At 40.0% G+C, this 18,539-nt stretch overlaps 1 protein-coding gene across 4 annotated transcripts in view; it reads left to right on the top strand.

Annotated features, from left to right (window-relative positions):
* The first annotated feature begins 2,848 nt into the window (after positions 1 to 2,848).
* Positions 2,849 to 18,539, top strand: part of SLC26A2 (solute carrier family 26 member 2) — a 35,959-nt gene continuing 20,268 nt past the window's right edge. For 2 of the 4 annotated variants that reach the window (XM_069102635.1, XM_069102633.1), the window contains exons 1-2: positions 2,849 to 3,074; positions 18,145 to 18,250. The gene's annotated coding sequence lies outside the window, so the exon portion shown is untranslated. The remainder of the gene's footprint in view (positions 3,075 to 18,144; positions 18,251 to 18,539) is intronic. The other 2 variants (XM_069102636.1, XM_069102634.1) reach the window with 1 other exon arrangement.

Raw genomic sequence — 18,539 nt, 5'->3', positions numbered from 1 at the left:
CTTTGCCAAGAAAACACCACACGGGGTCTCGAAGAGTCAGGCATAACTGAAATAACTGAAAAACAGAGGATGGAAAGAAACATAAACTATATGTAAGCTATAAGAACTATACAACTATAAAACATTCCAATGAATAAAACTGGGGCACACTGTCTCACAAATAATATACAGTGTTTGTGGGAAAAGTGGGCACAAACAGAGTACAATGTTAGTGAGGCAAATATGTAGGGAACACAGGTGGACAAGGCAACAGTAGCTACAAGGCCTCAGTGTCCTTTCTTTACTTTTAGACATCCCACACTATAGGCCTTCCCCCCTGCCCCCCTCCCCCAGTGCAGCATCTCTTCAGGGAAGGTCATTCAGCCGGGCCCCCTGGGTCTGCTCCTCTCTGGGGCCAGGGCTCAGTCTCTTTTGAGGTCATAGTTGGTTCTCTACTTTGCTACCAGAAGTCCACCTCTGGGAAGCTGTTACCTGCCTCACTGGTTTTTCCTCCTATGTGGAGAGTGTGTATCTCTGCTCCCTACTAGATGCTTCTCAACTGTGCCTTGAACTTCCTTGAACTGAGTCCTGCAGGATGTGGTCGAGTCTTGAATGAATTAAATAATTGGATTGAGTAACAAAACTAATATGGGAGGGGGGCAGAGAGAGGGAGGAAATCTCCTTCCTGTTTCTGTTGCCCTGCGGCTCTCTGAGGAGGTACAAAGATTGCTCTCTACAGAGCTCAATTGACTACAATTTAAAAAACTAGATTTTTAAAGGCATCTAAGGGTCAGTCTTTCCATCAGTCAATCCATTTTACCCTCTGAACCTCCCCTCACTTCTGCCTTTTGTTCTGGTCACAGAGCTGTTTCTCTAGGTATATATATGTGGCTATTATTAGTAGTATAGTAATATAATATATAAATATATATATGGCTATTATTATTAGTATAGTAATATAATATATAAATATATATGGCTATTATTATTAGTATAGTAATATAATATATAAATATATATGGCTATTATTAGTAGTATAGTAATATAATATATAAATATATATGGCTATTATTAGTAGTATAGTAATATATATATTAGCCTCCCTGATTCCAGGGACCTTTTCTTTCCCCTGAAATATTACTATCCTTTGCTTTTCTTTTAAAAAATTATTGATATCTTCTATTTTAACATTACCTTAATTTCCAGATGTAGCCCTTCCACTTCCACTACCAAAAGAGCCATTCCCTATAAAAAATAATTAACTGGGGGGTGGAGGTAGGAGGGTGGGAAGGGGTGGCAAAAGCACCTCAGGAAAGCCAGCAAACACATCAATAAAGCATGACAAAGATTTGAACTCTGAAAGATGAGTCTTCCTGACTCCAGGTCCAGCACTCTATCTACTGATTTTACATGACAATCATTTACAATGATTTACATTACATGACAATGATATTCCACAAGTAGTTCTCAGTCATTGCAAAGAATGGAGCTGAACTTTCTCAGAGTTTACTTGAAGTACAATCTAGGTCATTACAGTCACAGATCTTTCAGTCTAGGTTGAGATTCCAGTTACATTATTGGAGACACTGGTTGCATTGTTTTCCTGGTTCTGCTTATTTCATTCTGCATCAGTTTGTTGATCTTCCCATGCTTCTCTGTATTTTTCATATTTTTAATTTCTTATGGTATAGTAATATTTCATTGCATTCGTCTACCATGTCTAATTTAGCCATTCCCCAAATACATTTTATTCTTCCTCTGAGGCTTAGGAAACACTGCCAGGTTGGAAGTGTAGTGGGGAACCCCACACGGGGGTTGCCAGGGAATGCTTGAGTGTACCAAGCTGTCCCTCACCTCGTTATAAGAAAAAGTTATTTAATGGGATAGAAGGTAAGGAAAACTCAACATCAACAGTCTGGTTTCCTGAAGTCACAGTCTTTCCCCAGAACTAAGGGTGCTTTTCTTGCTACTGGGAATTTCAGTGCTTGCCCCAGGAGAAACAGTCCTCAAACACAGCTTTTGTATTCTCTAAAGCCCCTTCAAGCTCTCAGTCCTGTGAAGCTTCTTAACACTGGAAAGAGCCTTGACTTTGCTGTCTTGAGGAACTAGCTGATCGTATTCTGAGTTTTGCCTTGTAACCTGTGTGACCTTAGACAATGGCCTCTGTGTGCTGTTTGCTTATCTGCAAAATGAGGTAAATGTTGGACTATTCGTTCTCCGAGGCTTCTTCTTTCTCTAAATCTGGGGTCTATGGTCTTGATTTTTTTTTAACTTATAAAAGGTAGGTTTGATTTTATAGTTTTATTTTACTTGGTTTCAAATTTTATCCCATATTCTTTTGTGAGTGTATTTGATTTATTGTAAGCATTAAGTTTGAAAGGAGAAAATTACTCTGCTGGACGAAGGGGGCAGGGGAGAAAGGCTGCAGGTCTGGGGAGAGGTAAATTACTGGCACGAGGCCCAAAGAGAGCAGTTCTGATGAAGAGGGAGGAAGGGGAAGGGGTGAGAAGCTGGAGGCGGTGGCGGAACCCGGAGCAGATTCATTGGCTGTGTCGGCTATCCGTCCTTCCGCACGTCTCTCGGCAGCTCCCGCCCCCGGCCATCCACGTTCTTCTGGGCTGCTGTAGCCAGACATGAAGGTGCCACTCTCACCCCCCCCCCCCCCCCCACCCCCCCCCCCCCCGCCCGCCACACACACAAGTTCTCCTCCCGGACTTGGCCCGGAGCTCCGGCTTCGAGGACTGGGCGGGGCCAGTCGTCGTCTGGGGGCCGGGCCGGCCGAGCCCCGCTGGGCCTCTGCTGCTGTTCGAGAGCCGGACTGGCTGGCTCCCTGGCCGGGGCGAGTGAAGGGGCGGGCGCCTTTAAAGGAAGTCTCCGGCCGGGCCCGGGCCGGCGCGCTCCGTGCTTGTTCCTCTGCTGCGGTGCCTCTCCACGCTGTGCCGGCCGCGCAGGCTTCTGCCACCTCCCTCCACCCGGCCGGCTGCTCTTCGCGGCGGCGGCGGCTCAGCACGGGCAGCAGCTCCGGCAGCGCGGGCGCTCCCGGGCGAGCCGGCCCCGAGTGCCGAGACCCAGCGGGAGTGAGAGCCGGAGGAAAGGTGCGCGCCCTGCGGGCTCAAGGAAGGGCGAGGGCGTCCAGGAAACTTTTCTGCTTTCGGGAATTGCGCGTATTGGGGTGGGGGAGTGTTGAGGGGCGTCTTAAGTCCCATTCCTAAGAGTGACTGACCTTTCAGACCGGGTAGACATCCATTGATTGGCTCATTCAGCACATGTTTATTAAGTTCCCCTGTAGGTAACGCTGCTCATCTAGGAGCCGGAGCGCTTCTGTTCATCACCAGAATAGCTGGCATTTATTTAGAACCTGACCATTTGCAAAGGGCTCCATTCATAACATCTCATTTAGTAATACTAATAGCTAGCATTTATTTAGAGCTTTAAGGTTTGCAAAATGCTTTATTCGTGTTATTTTATATAATAATAGCTAACATTTATGAAGCACTTTCTATGTGCCAGGTGAAGGTTCAGGGATGGAGCGTTGGGCCCAGAGTCAGGAAGACCAGAGTTCAAATTCGACTTCAGACGCTTAATAGTTGTGTGACCCTGGGCAAGTTACTTAACCCCTGTTTGCCTTCGTCCCCTGGAGAAGGAAATGGCTTGACCACTCCAGTATCTTTGCCAAGAGTACCCCATGGCCGGTATTGGTGTGATAGGGTCCTGAGTGGTCGCTTACCCAGAGACACACCGGTATTAGTCAGGATTTCAAAGCAGGTCCTCTGACTTCAAGTCCAGGAGTTTTCCACTACTACACCCTTTCATTTTAAAAAATGTGGAAAAACAAGCCCAGAGAAGAGAAGGGACTTCTTTCTTAGATTGTTGAGCTAGAGTAAAGGTGGGTTATTAGAGCTTCGATACCATCTCGGTAACAGCGGGAATGAGCCGGTGTAGATCTCCAGTTTCCTGACTCCTAAATACAGTGTTCTTTCCATCCTCTAGCCCTCTTTCATAGAGAAACCTCAGGATACATAATATCCAAGTGGAAGTGCTCGTTTAGAATTTGTTCTGATAAAAAGTATAAGGTTAAGACAACTGAGTAGAAAGTGATATTTTCTCTACGAATGGAGGGATGTGAGCAGGGTAAAGAGCAACAAAGTAAAGGTCTTGAGATACAGAGAAGATTCATTTATTAGATGATTTGGAATGAGCAAACCGACTCCCCCCTTTTGGGTGCTGATTCCATGAATTGTCGTTTGTGTATGTAATGGTGTTAGAAGAGCTCCTTCAGTTGGATATGCAATAAAAAGCTTCCTTCTCTTTTCTCATGTCCCCTTCTGCCACAAGTGTGATGAGCCTTCCCTTCTTAACACCAGCTATCATCAGAGGTAGTAATTCACGATGCCAGCAGTGATCTGGCATTGTCGTTCACTCATGTTATGAGATAGTTGTGGCTTCCCTGGTCTGGGCCTTATACCGGTCCTGATGAAGATGGGCTGTTTAGAATCCTAGTGGGAGTTGACTTAGGGCAGTGATTCTCAAAACTTTTTCCATTGCTGAGGAGCCCTTCTTTCATCAAAGAACAGTTGTTTGTGTGTGGGTTATATCTTGATATTTTTGTTGGTGTTGTTTTTCAGTTGTAATTGACTCTTTGTGACCCCTTGGGGTTTTCTTATGGATACTGGTTTGCCATTTCCATCTCCAGCTCATTTTACAGATCAGAGAACTGAAGCAAGCAGGGTTAAGTGACTTGCCCAGGATCGCAAAGCTAGTAAGCATCTGAGGTCAGATTTGAGTTCGGGTCTTCTTGATTCTAGACAGGGCACTTAGCTGTCCCTTATTTATAGTTACCATGTTAGAAATTAAAACATCTTAGTATTATTATACAAATAGTTTTAAACCCCCAGAAAAGGTCTTAGAGACCATTAAGAGTCCCCAGACTACACTTTGAAAATGGCTGAAACCAAGACTTCCTCGTTTTCTTGCAATATAGATATATGAGACTTTTTAAGTCCAGGAGGGGCTGTCTTGCTGCTATCGATACATGGATGTTGTGGAGGACGTGCTGATCTTCAGGCAGTTGTTAGTATTTTGTGATCTAGTAGCCACTTGAAGTCTCTTAGTTAAATGAGGGATCAGTGTGGTATTGGTCAAAAGAGAAATGGATTTGGTATGGGGGACCTGGGTTCTACTCCCAACTGTGTGACTCGGTGCAAGTTATTTCACTTGCCTTGGTTTCATCATTTGTAAAATGAAAGAGTTGGACTATGTAATCTAGCTTTATATCTGGAGATCTATGGTAGGATGGATCCTCAGTGAGGTAGAGGAACCTTCTCAACCTTTGTGATGCTGAGGACACTCCCAAACGTGATGGAGGACTCCTTTTAGATCTTTCACTATCTCAGGGCTAACTGATGGGCCTCTCACCCGTCAGTGAGTTAAGGAGGTGTCTACCCCAAGCATGGGAAGATTTCCCTCAGCCTAATGGGAGGATAAGAACAATTTGTTCCATAGGCCATGAAGGCAGCTGAAGCCAGCACCGTGGAGGGCTTAGATCTTAGGTATGGAAGCAGCAAAGGTCATCCACTGCATCCCAAGGTATCCCCAGTTTTCTTGACTTTTGTCTTGCCACTGGACTTTGATGACCCTGAAAGAGAGAGTGAGGCTGACAGCTCTGTGCAGTTCTGCCTCACTTAAATCCAATTCACTCTCGAGTTAAGATATCACCCTTTGATGTCATCGGTCCTCTTCAAAAACAGAGGACAAACAATTATCTCACGGCTATAAACTGTTCATCTAAAGAAGCTGGTGAAAATGAAGTCTCTTTCTTGAGCAAAGAAATGGAAAATCCCTCAGTTAATAATATAAAATTTCTGAGTACAGCAGCATGATTTAGTGGATGGAATATTGGACTTGGGATCTAAAAGAAAGATTGGATTCAAGTTCCACCTTTGACATACTTGTCTGTGAGCAAGAGAGGCTCTCTGAGCTTCAGTGTCCTCATCTATAAAATAAGAGAGTTGGAACTATGTCTTCTCCAAGGCCTCTTTCACCTCTAAATCTGTGATTGTATGGTAATCCATTTGGTTATTTAAAATATTGTAACTGTGATTTAAAAACAAAGGTAATCCCATTCTTACTCTGTTTTTCCTTGACATTTTATTAAGATTGTCTTTAGGTTGATTATAGTTGATCTCAACCATGGAATGGCTTATTTGGTAGAAAAGAACTGTGATGTTAGATAATTTGGATCCCAGAAAATAGTTTTTCACATAAACCTTTTTTTCCCCTCTACTTAGAAACCCCCTTGAGAGATTTTTGTTCACTGCTTTTTGTAGGTTCATAGGATCTTGGTTCAGAACTGGAAGGGACCCTAGAGGTCATCTAGTCCAAATGCTCCATTTTACAGATGAAGAAACTGTGGCTCAGAATGGGGAAGTGATTTGCCCAGGGGAACGCAGATAGTAGGCAGCAGGGTGTAAACCCAGGTCTTCTGATTCCAAAGCCAGCATTCTTTCCATTGCACCAGGATCTTGTGCATGTGTGGTACAAGGAGAAGCATATAAATTTTAAGCACACCTCTAAAGGTCTCTTTCAAAATAGAAGTTGCTGGAAATAGTGAATTGCAAGCCTGGAAAGCAAAACACATAAAAGTTATTTTCCAAATGACATGCTCTATGTCTTTTCCAAAGCTGTTTTGCTCTGATTCTTCCATATAAGGGAAGAGTCTAGCTTTGAGATAGTTTCCTTGCTTCTTCTGTTTGTTCAGTCAGAAGGATGTATAAAAGAAGACTAGCCTTAATTCAGGGCCTCTTGGGTGAATGATCCTTTTAGGATAAATAAAGAAGACAGTTGTAAGCTGTACATACAGAGGTGTAGTGTCTGTCTTTAAAATGTCCAGAAATCTTGAAAGCAAAAGTCTTTTTTTATGGACTGTCTTTGTTACTCTCAGTACTTATATATTATTGAATATGACCTGGATCCTAAATGAAATTTCTCAATTTTTCAACTCCCAGTTATTCTTTGGGTCCATTATATTGAATGTTGTTAAAGGTGGGGGGGATGCTGTAAAAAGAATTTTGAAAAGATAACATTTGGAAGCAGAAGGCCTTGGTCTCTTACATGGAATTATAGAATTGGAAGGGACCTTAGAAGTGTTCTAGTTGAACTCTCTCATTCTAAAGATAAGGGAACGGTCTTAAGGAGTTAAGTTACCTGCTCAAAGTCATACAGGTCAAACAAATGCACTGTGGCTGAATTTGGTGCTTTTTCCAATGTGCACCATTGTTTCAGCTTGTCTAGGTTTGATGTTCTACTGGGTTAATTACCAGGTCTTACACTCGTAATAAGTCACTTTTCTTCTTTGGATTTTTTTCCTCATCTATAAAGTCAAAGGTGGCCCTAAATAAATACTCAGGAACTTTATAGTGTTATTAAAATACTGGTGGACAAAGTTATTGTTTTCTTTTCACGAACCATAGAATTAAAGCAATTATATTCACAACCGAATGTAATATATTTGTTTTTCATTGTTTGTTTTTTTCAGTCGTGTCCAGGTCTTTTGTGACTCCATTTGGGGTTTTTCTTGGGAGAGATACTGGAGTGTTTTCCCATTTGCTCCTCCAGTTCATTTTACAGATGAGGAAACTGAGGCAAACAGGGTTAAGTGACTTGCTCCCAGGGTCATATAGTAAGTGTCTTGAGGCTAAATTTGAACTCAGGTCTTCCTGATTCCAAGCCCAGAGCTCTATCCACTAGCTGACCTAGAAGACCTAGCTGCCCAAATGTAATATAGATGTTTTCTTTTTAAAAAAAAAAAGATAGAAGGGGCAGCTAGGTTATGAAGTGAATAGAGCACCGACCCTGGAGTCAGGAGGTCCTGAGTTCAAATACCTCCTCAGACACTTGACACACTTACTAGTGGTGTGACCTTGGACAAGTCACTTAACCCCTCCCTCCCCACACAAAAAAAATTCTAGGGCTGGGCTGATCCTAGATATTTTCTAATAAGTATTATTTTTTAAAATAATCATCTATTACTCATCATGTCCCAGCTGTTCTGGGGGGCCTATGTAATACTTCTTCTCTAGGATATAGCAAGAAATTCTTAGGAATATCTATGCCCTTGGTTGGTTTCTCTTTGTGAAGCTTTTTAAAAAATTTGTTAGTTTTCAACATTCACTTTTATAAGATTTTGAGTTCCACATTTTTCCCTTTCCCTCCCTTCCCCTCTCCCCAAGAGGGCATGTAGTAGGATATACACTATACATATATAGTCATATTAAACACGTTTCCATGTAAAATCATATTTAAACCTATTTCCACATTAGTCATGTTGTGAAAGAAGAATTAGAAGGGGCGGCCAGGTGGCTCAGCGAGTAAGAGCACCGGCTCCAGTGTCGGGATGACCTGTATCGAATCCCGAGCTCAGATACTCAGCACCACACCCAGAAATAACTGGCCGTGTAACCTTGAGCAAGTTACTTAACCCCGATTGCTTTAAAAAAAAAAAAGAATTAGATCAAAAGGGAAAAAAATCATGAGAAAGAAAAAAAAGAGAAAATGGTATGCTTCTATCTGCATTCAGGATCTATAGTTCTTTCTCTGGTTATGGATAACATTTTCCATCATGAATCTTTTGGAATTGTCATAGAATAGATCATTGTATTGCTGAGAACAGCAAGTCTATCAAAATTTATCATAGCACAATGTTGCTGGTAGTGTGTATGATGTTCTCCTGGTTCTGTTCATTTCACGGCAATGGTTCATATAAGTCTCTCCAGGTTTTCCTGAAATCCCACCTTCTCATCATTTCTTATAGTGCAATAGTATTCCATTACCATTATATACCACAACTTGTTCAGCCATTCCCCATTTGTTGGACATCCCCTCAATTTCTAATTCTTTGCCACTACATCTTTGTGAAGCTTTTTTGAGAATTGGAGCAATTCTATAACAAGGTGCAGTTAGATCCAGAGGATCATCGATTTAGACATGAAAGGGTCCTTGGATATTGTTGGCTCTAGTCCAACCTCCTCATTTCACAGATTAGAAAACTAAGGTCCAGGGAGAGGGAGTGATTTACCCAAGGTCACAAAACAATTCTCACATCAAAACAGGGAATTCAAGCTGTGGTTTTATGCCAAATCCATCATTCTTTAAATCAATGTCTTTTTTTTAACCTCCCAAAATCAAATTAGAAACCTCTAGTTTCAGTTAAAATGCTTTTAGTTAAAACCAATATATAAAATACTCATCAATCATACATATGATTTAAAAACCTATTATTGTGGGAGATCCAAAGTATAAGACAAAGTCTTATTGTTATGATAAATGTTTGTAGAATTTAATGGTTCTTGTCCTTAGGGAGCTTATAATATAGTTGAGAAGACAAGATATAAATGTATGGAAAATTGAGTAATAGTATAAAAAATGTTGGCAGCTGCGTGGCACAGTGGATAGAACACTGAGCTTGAAATCAGGAAGACTCATCTTTCAGAGTTCCAATCTTGTCAGACACTAACTATGTGATCCTGGGCAAGTCATTTAACCCTGTTTGCCTCAGTTTCCTCATCTGTAAAATGAGCTAGGGAAGGAAATAGCAAGCCATTCATTCCACTATCTTTGCAATGAAAACCCCAAATGGGATCACAAAGAGTCAGCCAAGACCAAACAGATGGAAAGCAACAAGAAACGTTAAAAGGCAGTGCATGATTAATTCTTAAATTACTGGTACGGGTTGCAACCTGCACAAAAATTGCAGTGGATTGGTGTTGCATACAGGTTTAAGTTTAGTGAGACTGCCTGGTACTGTGGAAAGAGAAGCAGCTCTGGAGGCAGAGGAACTAGATTCAAATCCTGCCTCCAATATTTACTACCTGGTGACGTTGGGCAAGTTACATAACCTCTCTGGGCCTCATTTTCTCCATCTGTAAAATGAAGGAGTTGGATTAGATGGTCTTTTAGTTCTAGATTTATGATTCTCATTTCTAATTTACCTCTTTTCCAGTTCACTCTATTTACTTGGATCAGGCTAATTGTTTTGGAAACTCCTTTACTGTACCTCAGCTATATTGTGCTTCTTACATCCATTTCCACATCTTTGGTTCTTTTTTAATTTCCCCACCTTTCTACCTCCCTTAATAATTCAAAACCCATGAATCCTTCTAGGCTTACTTTCTCTTTGTGGGCTTCCTGGTCTGCTCTGTCTCACACAGTGTCCTTTCTGTCTCTTACTGATCCTGATGTCCCAATATCACAGTTTATCATAAGACTTTAGGAGACGGAGCAAAGAGCAAAGAAGGAATCAAAACAACTTTACAAACTTTAGCTATAGAAATTTGAACTACTATTAATTTTATTTTTGTAAAACTGATTGCTGACTATACAAAAAAAGGGACCTTGGAATACTTAACGTCCCAGACTCTTTTCCTGAAAATAGTTTTGAAGAAGCTTCAGTTTTTTGAATAATCACATAATTAACTTAATTTCATAATCTTGTAAAATTAAGTACATGGTGAATCAACACTGTTGCTTTTCCAATAATGACTTGTGGTAGCTTGCCAGGGTACTTGATGGAATTACCAAGATGACATGTCTCATATGTTCTTGAATTTTAATGGTTTTTTTTTCTTTTTTTTTAAAGAATAAATTTATGGACATCTTCTGTTTTTATACCATCCGAATTTTTTCCAGTATCCCTCCCTTGTATCCCTTCTAGAGAGCCACCCTATATAACAAAAAAGAAAAAAAGAATTGAAAAAAATCAGTAACATCAGAAAAAAAAAATCTGAAAATATAAGTAGTGTTCTACACCTGTGAACCTCCCACCTCTGCAAATGAATGAGGTGAGGGTTTCTTCTTAGATCTCTTCCTTGGGGCCATGCCCGACCTTTGAAATTTTGCAGATTCACTTTCATTGCTCCATGGTTGTCCTTTCCATTGTTGTGCTCTTTATGTCTCTCATTTCTTTGGCTCTGCTTATTTAATTTTCTTTACATGTTTCCATTCATCATATTCATCTTTTGTCACAACACAGTAATACTCCATTACATTTGTGTATCTTAGGTTGTTTTTGTCATTACCAGATGTTTTATAAACAAATCTGGCATAAACACTTGCCGTTTGCTTCCAAGAAGAAGTTTTCCTTTTTTAAAGAAAATCTGACAAGGTATTACAGGAGATGCTGGGAATATAGAATTAGCTATTATGTGACATAAGAGAATGTGATCAGTGTAAGGGGCAGGTTGGGGCAAAGTGATAAAGTAAAAGTTAAAAAAAATACAAACCTTTGTAGATCATCGTCCTGATTAACTTTAAAAGAAATCCAGCAATAGCACTTTTAAAAAACTTACTGGAAATAACATGGGTAGACTGGTAAACATAGACAGGCTGTATCAGGGCTGGTGATCATCTGTTTGTTGTCTGCAGGGTGAAATTTTTTTACAATTTAATTTGTCACCTCCAAAGACCCCGAATTCCAAGATCTCTATTGTTTATAGTCAACTTTACAAGAGCTCAAGTTAAGAACTCTTTTAGAAATATGATCCCACAGTTCCTTAATATCTACTATTAGAATCAGTCTCTTGTCATGAAAGAAATATGTACAAAAAAGTTCATCTATTTAGAGTCTGCATCAATAACTTGTATTCTTTGGAACTTAAGACTCTATTTCTCCATAGAAACAATATGATCTATTAGGTTCCAAGCACTTAAATCTGTATTTCCATACTTAGGATCATGTTTTAGCTCAGAGGTTTCGAGTTGGAAGGAACCTTAAGTGTCAGCTAATCCAGCCTCCCCCCTTTTCCCTTGTTTTACTGATGTGGAAACTAAAGCCTTGGGAAGGGAAATGATTCTGCCCCAGGGGACCAGAACTGAGCTGAAATTTGAACCCAGGTTACCTGATTACAAATTACAAATTCAGTGGTCTTCCCATCTCATCGCACTGTCTGCTCATAAAAGACAATTTTAGTCCATAGTGTATATTATAGCTGTATAGCTGCTGCTCTGGAGGGGCTCCTCCATTCCCTGCTTGTTGAGAGCCAGAAGTCTGATCCTCCAACCGTTGCTGATGACTCCTGCTGCTTGGGACCTGGGCTAAAGTTGAATAGAGGATGGGGAAGTTTGAATGATGCCGGGTGGGAAGATGCTAGGACTGGGGCCTCCTTTGAGTGCAGATTTCCAAGGCTGCTTTTTGGCCCCTGTCTCCTCCACTCCCCCTCCACTTTTTTCCTTCCAGCCTTCACAGGCTTCGACCACCCAGCTCCTTTTTCCACTGCTGCCACCTGTTGTTTCTCACCAGGATTTCTTTCCAGCACCAGTCTGGAAGAGAACAACCTTCTAGCCTTTCCCCTACCCATCTATTTCAGAAGAAAACAGTTTTTTCAGCATTTTCACTGCTAGTGATGACATAATCAGGTTTGATGTCTCCTTCCTCTGCCCCTTACTATTTCCCTCACTTAGACCTTAGAAGAATGTGTACATGGATGGTAGTGGGTTGGTCTTTGCTTCTTTCAGACACTTTTTTTCAATCTAACAAGGAATTATTGTGTGCTTATCACCTGCAAGATATTTTGTTAGGCACTGAAGGAGATTTAGGAATTAACAAGGCAGCCCTTCTCTTTTAAAGAGATTATAGTCTATCAGGTGGAGGAATAAGATATACACACACACACACATAATACAAAATGAGGTGTGAAAATACAGGGGAGGAACATAGAAGTTAAAACTTAAGAGCCTTTTGAGCATTTATGGCTATCAGGAGGGCAGGGATTGAGGTTGAGATGATGGTCAGGCAGGGAGCAGGGGGATATGACCTAAGAAACCAGGACTAGTATCACAACAATGAGGTTTCTTTTATTGGGTTGGGTGGGGAGAGGGGTGAGGTTGGTTCCTTGGTTACATTGTCACTGCAACAATCTTGCCACTGCAGCTTCTGGGCTTGAGAGTGAAGGGAGAAGCTGAGACTCAGACTGGGAACCCCCAGTAGTAGTTATGGCTGCATCAATAAGGGAAAGAAAAAGATGGAGGAGAAAGAAGTCCCAAATGGTGGCAGTTTGAAGACACAGAGATGGAAATGAGACTAGAGGATGGACAGTTTGGTTGAAACAAAGAATCTGGGAAGGGAATTTCTATGAGCCAAGCTTGCAAAAACACACTGAAACCAAAATGTGTAAAGTCTTGTCTCGTTCTTAATTTTGTGGGCAATGGAGCACTACTGAAGTTTTCTTTTATAGAGGAGTGATATTAGCATGGGGCACTAGGATGTTGATGTGGGCTGTGTAGTGAACCATGGGCTGGAGGGGTGATACCAATGGCAGTAGGAAGACCAGTTAGGAGACTGTCACAGCAGTCCTGGTGAGAGGTGATGAAGGCCTGAAGGTGGCTGGTCCCCAAGGGAATGGGAAGATGGAAACATAGGCAAGAGGCGTTGTGGCACTTTAATTTTTTAAAATTCAAAGCAAAAGATATTTAATTTAAACATAATGCAAGGCCAGTATCAAAACTGAAATTAAGTAGCCAATGTATTTAGCACTCATACTTGGATAGCTTCCTTTCTCATGTATCCAAGGGAGATTGAGTCCAGCTGTGGAAGTGTAATTGACAGGACTTGGAAAGTGATTGAATGTAAGGGTTGAGGGAGAGGGAAAAATCAACTCAGAGTTGACTCCAAAGTTTCAAGTTTGGTGACTATAATGATGGTGGTGGCATCAACAGAAATTTTTGAAAAGATGGAAATTTTAAAGAAAATATGAATTTTGGACATGTTGAGTTTGAAGTTTATATGTATTGTACTGAGCAAGAGATATCCAGGAAATAGCTGGAAATGGGGCTCTGGTGCTCAGGAGAGAAATTGAATGTAGATATGTAAATCTAGGGGTTACCTACAGGGGTGATAGAGGAGATTGTGAGATTGAATGAAGTCCTGAGAGAGAGTGCAGAATCAATAAGAGTAGAGGCTGGGGATAACGCTTAAGGATAGGGGACAGAGACAGAAAGAGTGGTTAGAGAGAAGAACCAGGAGAGAGTTCTGCATTATGGAAGCCAAGGGAGTAGAGTGGACCAAGAAAAGGAAGGTTGCTTTGGAGAAAGTGTAAGGTTATAATTTGTCAATTTCTCCATACATTATGGTTCTCCAGGCATTGTTAAACCTATTGCAAATGTGCAATGTGTTTAAACAAACGTTTTCAAAAATTAAATTAAATTGTAGTGGCTTTGCATGAGGTCAATTCGTAGTATTGTTCATAATGAAATAGTCTCAAGTTTATGGTTTATCACAGACCAAACTAGAAGCCTGTTGAAAGGAGACAAGTCTAGAATAATTTTTAAAATAGTGTTGTAATAGAAATGCTACAATCAGTGGAGAGTTAAGAGACAAGTCAGAACTGAAAACTGCAAGGCTTCTGTGTTAATTTGTTAAAACATTTATAAGACATTATAATGAGCCTCCAAGGACCATCCTAATTCTTTTGCTGAAATGTAACTTTGTTTTATTGAATAGTACTTGAAATAAGCTAGAAGATTTGTAATAATCTCTCTGCTATATGGAGATTTGAGGCATTTTGTTCCAAGAAGGGTTATGAAGTCTCTTTCTGTATTTTTTTCCCTTAAAGAATGTTAGCAGCTATCTTTTTAGAATCATTTGAGGTTAGTCCTACCTATAAATAAGGTGATAAAATGAAAAACTTCAAGGTCCAACATGTAAAATCCATGATCTTCATACAGAATGCATATATTAGTTAATAAAAGATTAGAGTAATAACCTGTTACTACTTCCACCATTGCCATGTATAGTCTGGCCAAAAAGACTAATCCTTAAATGGAAGGGTGACCAAGATTGTGAAGAAACTGGTAATCATGCCCTACAAAGATCATTTGAAAGAACTGGGATTGTTTGGCATGGAGAAGATTTAGAGGGTAGGAGCATCTTGGCTATCTTCAGCTATTTGAAGAGCCCTCATGTAGAAAGTGGACTAGATTTGGTTCTACTTGGCCCCCCAAAGCAGAAGTGGGAGCAGTGTATAGAAATTGCAAAGGCATATGTAGGTTGAATGTAGAGAAAAAATTAACAGAGCTATCTAAAAGTAAAATGGGCTATATCTGGAGATTGCAGTAGGTACCACATCACTGGAGGTTTTCAAGTGAAACCGAGTATCCACATACCAGTGTTATAGTAGAGAAAATTCTTATTAAGATGTGAGTTGGACTAGATGTTCTCTGGGATTGCTTCTAATTCTGTGATTCTTCTATGTCAAGATTTATGACTTTATCATTGTGAATTCCTCAATGCCTATGTGCTTCAAGAGACCAGAAAAAAAAAATCATTCATTTGTGACCTACTTTCTGGTGATAAACCTCCCCTAATATAGCTAGGTTGGTCTCCTGGACATAGTGGTTTGATCATTGCTGAAGCAAAAATTATTGATGCTGTATTCTGCATTTTAGGCACAAGTCTGTCATCAACAATTTTTATTCATTTGATTTTATTCTCAATCCAAGCATGTTTCTTCTTCGGAGAGAAATGTCTGAACTGGAAGAGTCCTCTCATGCCCTTGGCCATTTGTCTAGCACAAGACATTCTGTAGTAATATTTATAGGAATCTTGAAGGAAAACGTCATCATGATAAAAAAATATAGCTTTGAATTAACATTCTACTCTATATAATAGAATTAGAGTCACTCAATCTTTACAGAATGAACACTCCTGGAGAAACATCCTCCTAAAACTACTCATCTCTTTGACCGTGCCCTTCACCGGCTTTCCCCTAGCTGGTTACCAAGTCCTGCATAATCGACATCTGCCTCTGCATTGCAAAATAATAATTTAAGAATGGAGGGTAATTAAAGTACAGTTTCTAGAGATTTCTATCAAAGAAATTCAAATAAAAAAGCTTCTGCTAGCCTTGAGCTATCCAGAATGACTCATTCTGCACTGTTGGTGGAGTTTTGAACTGATCAAACCATTTTGGAGAGCAATTTGGAACTATGTCCCAAGGGCTATAAAACTGTGCTTACCCTTTGACCCAGCAATACCACCATTAGGTCTGTATCCCAAAGAGATCAAAAGAAAAGGACTTATACATACACAAATATTTATAGTAGCTCTTTTTTTGGTGGCGAAGAATTAGAAATTGAGGCGATGCCCGCAGAGGGACCGCCTCCCTTTGAGCAATCCCAAATCTCTTCAGGAAATTGGAGGGGAAAAAAGCCAGTGGCATGGCTTTAAGTGAGTCATAATTAATCCCTTCATAGGAAAGGAGGGAAGCAGGGACCTTAACTACACAGGGAGATTTCTCATTATAAATTTGGTATCTTTGTTTTCCAAGTCCTTAGCTTTTATTCTTGATCTTTTATACACTTTTATCAAAGAAAGAGATTTGCTATAAGGTAAGGGGAAAACATCTGCAAAAGATTTAAGATTGGAGAATTATTTATTTCTTAACATTTTCAGTTGAAATAAAAAGGTTTATTAATATGCTTCCACATAATAATCATTTTAGCTACAGCATTTTTCCCTCTTAATAGTCCTGTGAGGCATTTAGTACAAATATGATTGTTACTTTTACAGATGAGTAAATTGACTTTCAGAAAGGTTCCCCATAGTAACACACTTAGTAAATGTTAGAGCCCAGGATCCTGACTCAGGTCTCCAGTGCCTCTATGGCATCATATGCCATGGTACCTCTCGACTAGAAGTTTTTCCAGCCTGGTGGAACCTGCCAAGTTTTGTTTTCTAGAGGCTTTAATTTAGGTAAATGGGTTTCACTCTATTTAATGATTATTTTTTTTTCTCACAGACTTTAAATGATTCCTAATGTAATTTGAGTATTATGAAATTAATTACATGTCTTTACTAGTTCTAAATCCTTTATTTGAAGTGCTATGATGTAGTTATTTCTGCATAGAGATTTTCTTAGTCTAAAGTATCATTTCAGCTAAGATAAAACCTCAACTATCCAGGGCTCTTTAGGAGTGGATCATTTTGGTTTTTAATTTTTCCTTTTATTTTTTTTCTCAGTCACATGTAAAAAAATGTAAAAAAAAAATTAACTTTCATTTAAAAAAAAAATTGAGTTTCAGATTCTCTTCCTCCCTCCCTTTACCGTTCCTTGAGAAGACAAGGAAACATTTTGTTTTTTAATTTTTTCCTCTTATTTTTTTTCTCAGTTACATGTAAAAAAATTAACTTTCTTTTAAAAAAAATTTGAGTTTCAGATTCTCTTCCTCCCTTTACCCTTCCTTGAGAAGACAAGCAGTTTGATATAGATGATACATGTGCAGTCATGGAAAATACTTCCATATTAGCCATGTTGAAAAAGAAAATACAGCCATCCCCCACCTGCACCCCCTAAAGATAAAGAAAATTTAAAAGTATGCTTCAATCTGCATTCAGACTCCATCACTTCTTTCACTGGAGGTTTAGTATTTTTCATCATAAGTCCTTCAGAATTGTCTTGGATCATCATATTGTTGAGAACAGCCAAGTCATTCACAGTTGATCATTGCTGTTACTGTGTACAGTGGTTCTATGACCCCTGGCTCTAGTTCACCCCTGTAATTACCCAAAAGGAGCACTTATCAACCCTTTAATACCTTCCTACTACCCCCCCCCCCCCCCCCACTAACCTTCACTTAACTTGGCATCAGTTCATATAAGCCTTCCAAGTTTTTCTGAAACCATCCTGCTTATCATTTCTTATGGCACAGTAGTATTCCACCACAACCATATACTTTAGCTATTGCCCAATTGAGGGGCATCCACTCAATTTTTAAACCACAAAAAGAACTATTATAAATATTTTGTACATATAAGTCCTATTCCTTTGATCTCTTTGGGATATAGACCTCGTGGTACTATTGCTGGGTCAAAGGGTATGCACAGTTTTATAGCCCTTTGAATATAATTCCAAATGGCTCTCTAGAATTGTTGAATCAGTTCACAACTCCCATCAGAATGAGTCATTCTGGATAACTGATGGCTAGCAAAAGCTTTTTTATTTGAACTTCTTTGGGAGAAATCTTTAGAAACTGTACTTTAATTATTCTATATTACTAAGTTATTGTTTTACAATGCAGAGGCAGATGTAGATTGTGTGGGATGTGGCTGAATGATTTTGTTTGTCCCTATGCTACTGCTGTATTTACTGAATACTTCTTCCCTTTCTCATCACCTAGAGTTATGCATTTTCCATAAGTGCATTCCCACTCTATACATGAACTCTGCTGGAACTAGCATTATGCAATCAGGATTTTCTTCACTGAGGTGCTGACTTCTGGAAAGGTATGCTTTCCTCTTTCCCTTTCTGTCCCACAGAGTACTGGTTTTAAGACCTTTCCCTTCCCTTTTCCCTCATCCAACTCTGAGGCTGCTACTTTCAGCATCCTGTGACCATGACACCTCTCTCGTTCTCCAGGATCCTGCCTACCCAAGGTGTCAAATTACCCTGATGCATTTCTTGGCCTAGGGCTTTTCAGCTGGACATCTGCCATCCATATTCCCTTCCCTCCCCAGTCCCTGTCCTCTTCTTCCTTCCCTTTCCACAGTCTCCTCTGAAACCCACCATTAAACT

This window comes from Petaurus breviceps, unplaced genomic scaffold (assembly GCF_028583685.1).
Source record: "Petaurus breviceps papuanus isolate PSGF00001 unplaced genomic scaffold, PetGlider_PUasm1.0 551, whole genome shotgun sequence".
NCBI classification, from domain to species: Eukaryota; Metazoa; Chordata; class Mammalia; order Diprotodontia; family Petauridae; genus Petaurus; species Petaurus breviceps.
The sequence above is the reverse complement of the archived record's forward strand: the minus strand, read 5'-3'. Positions and strand labels throughout refer to the sequence as shown.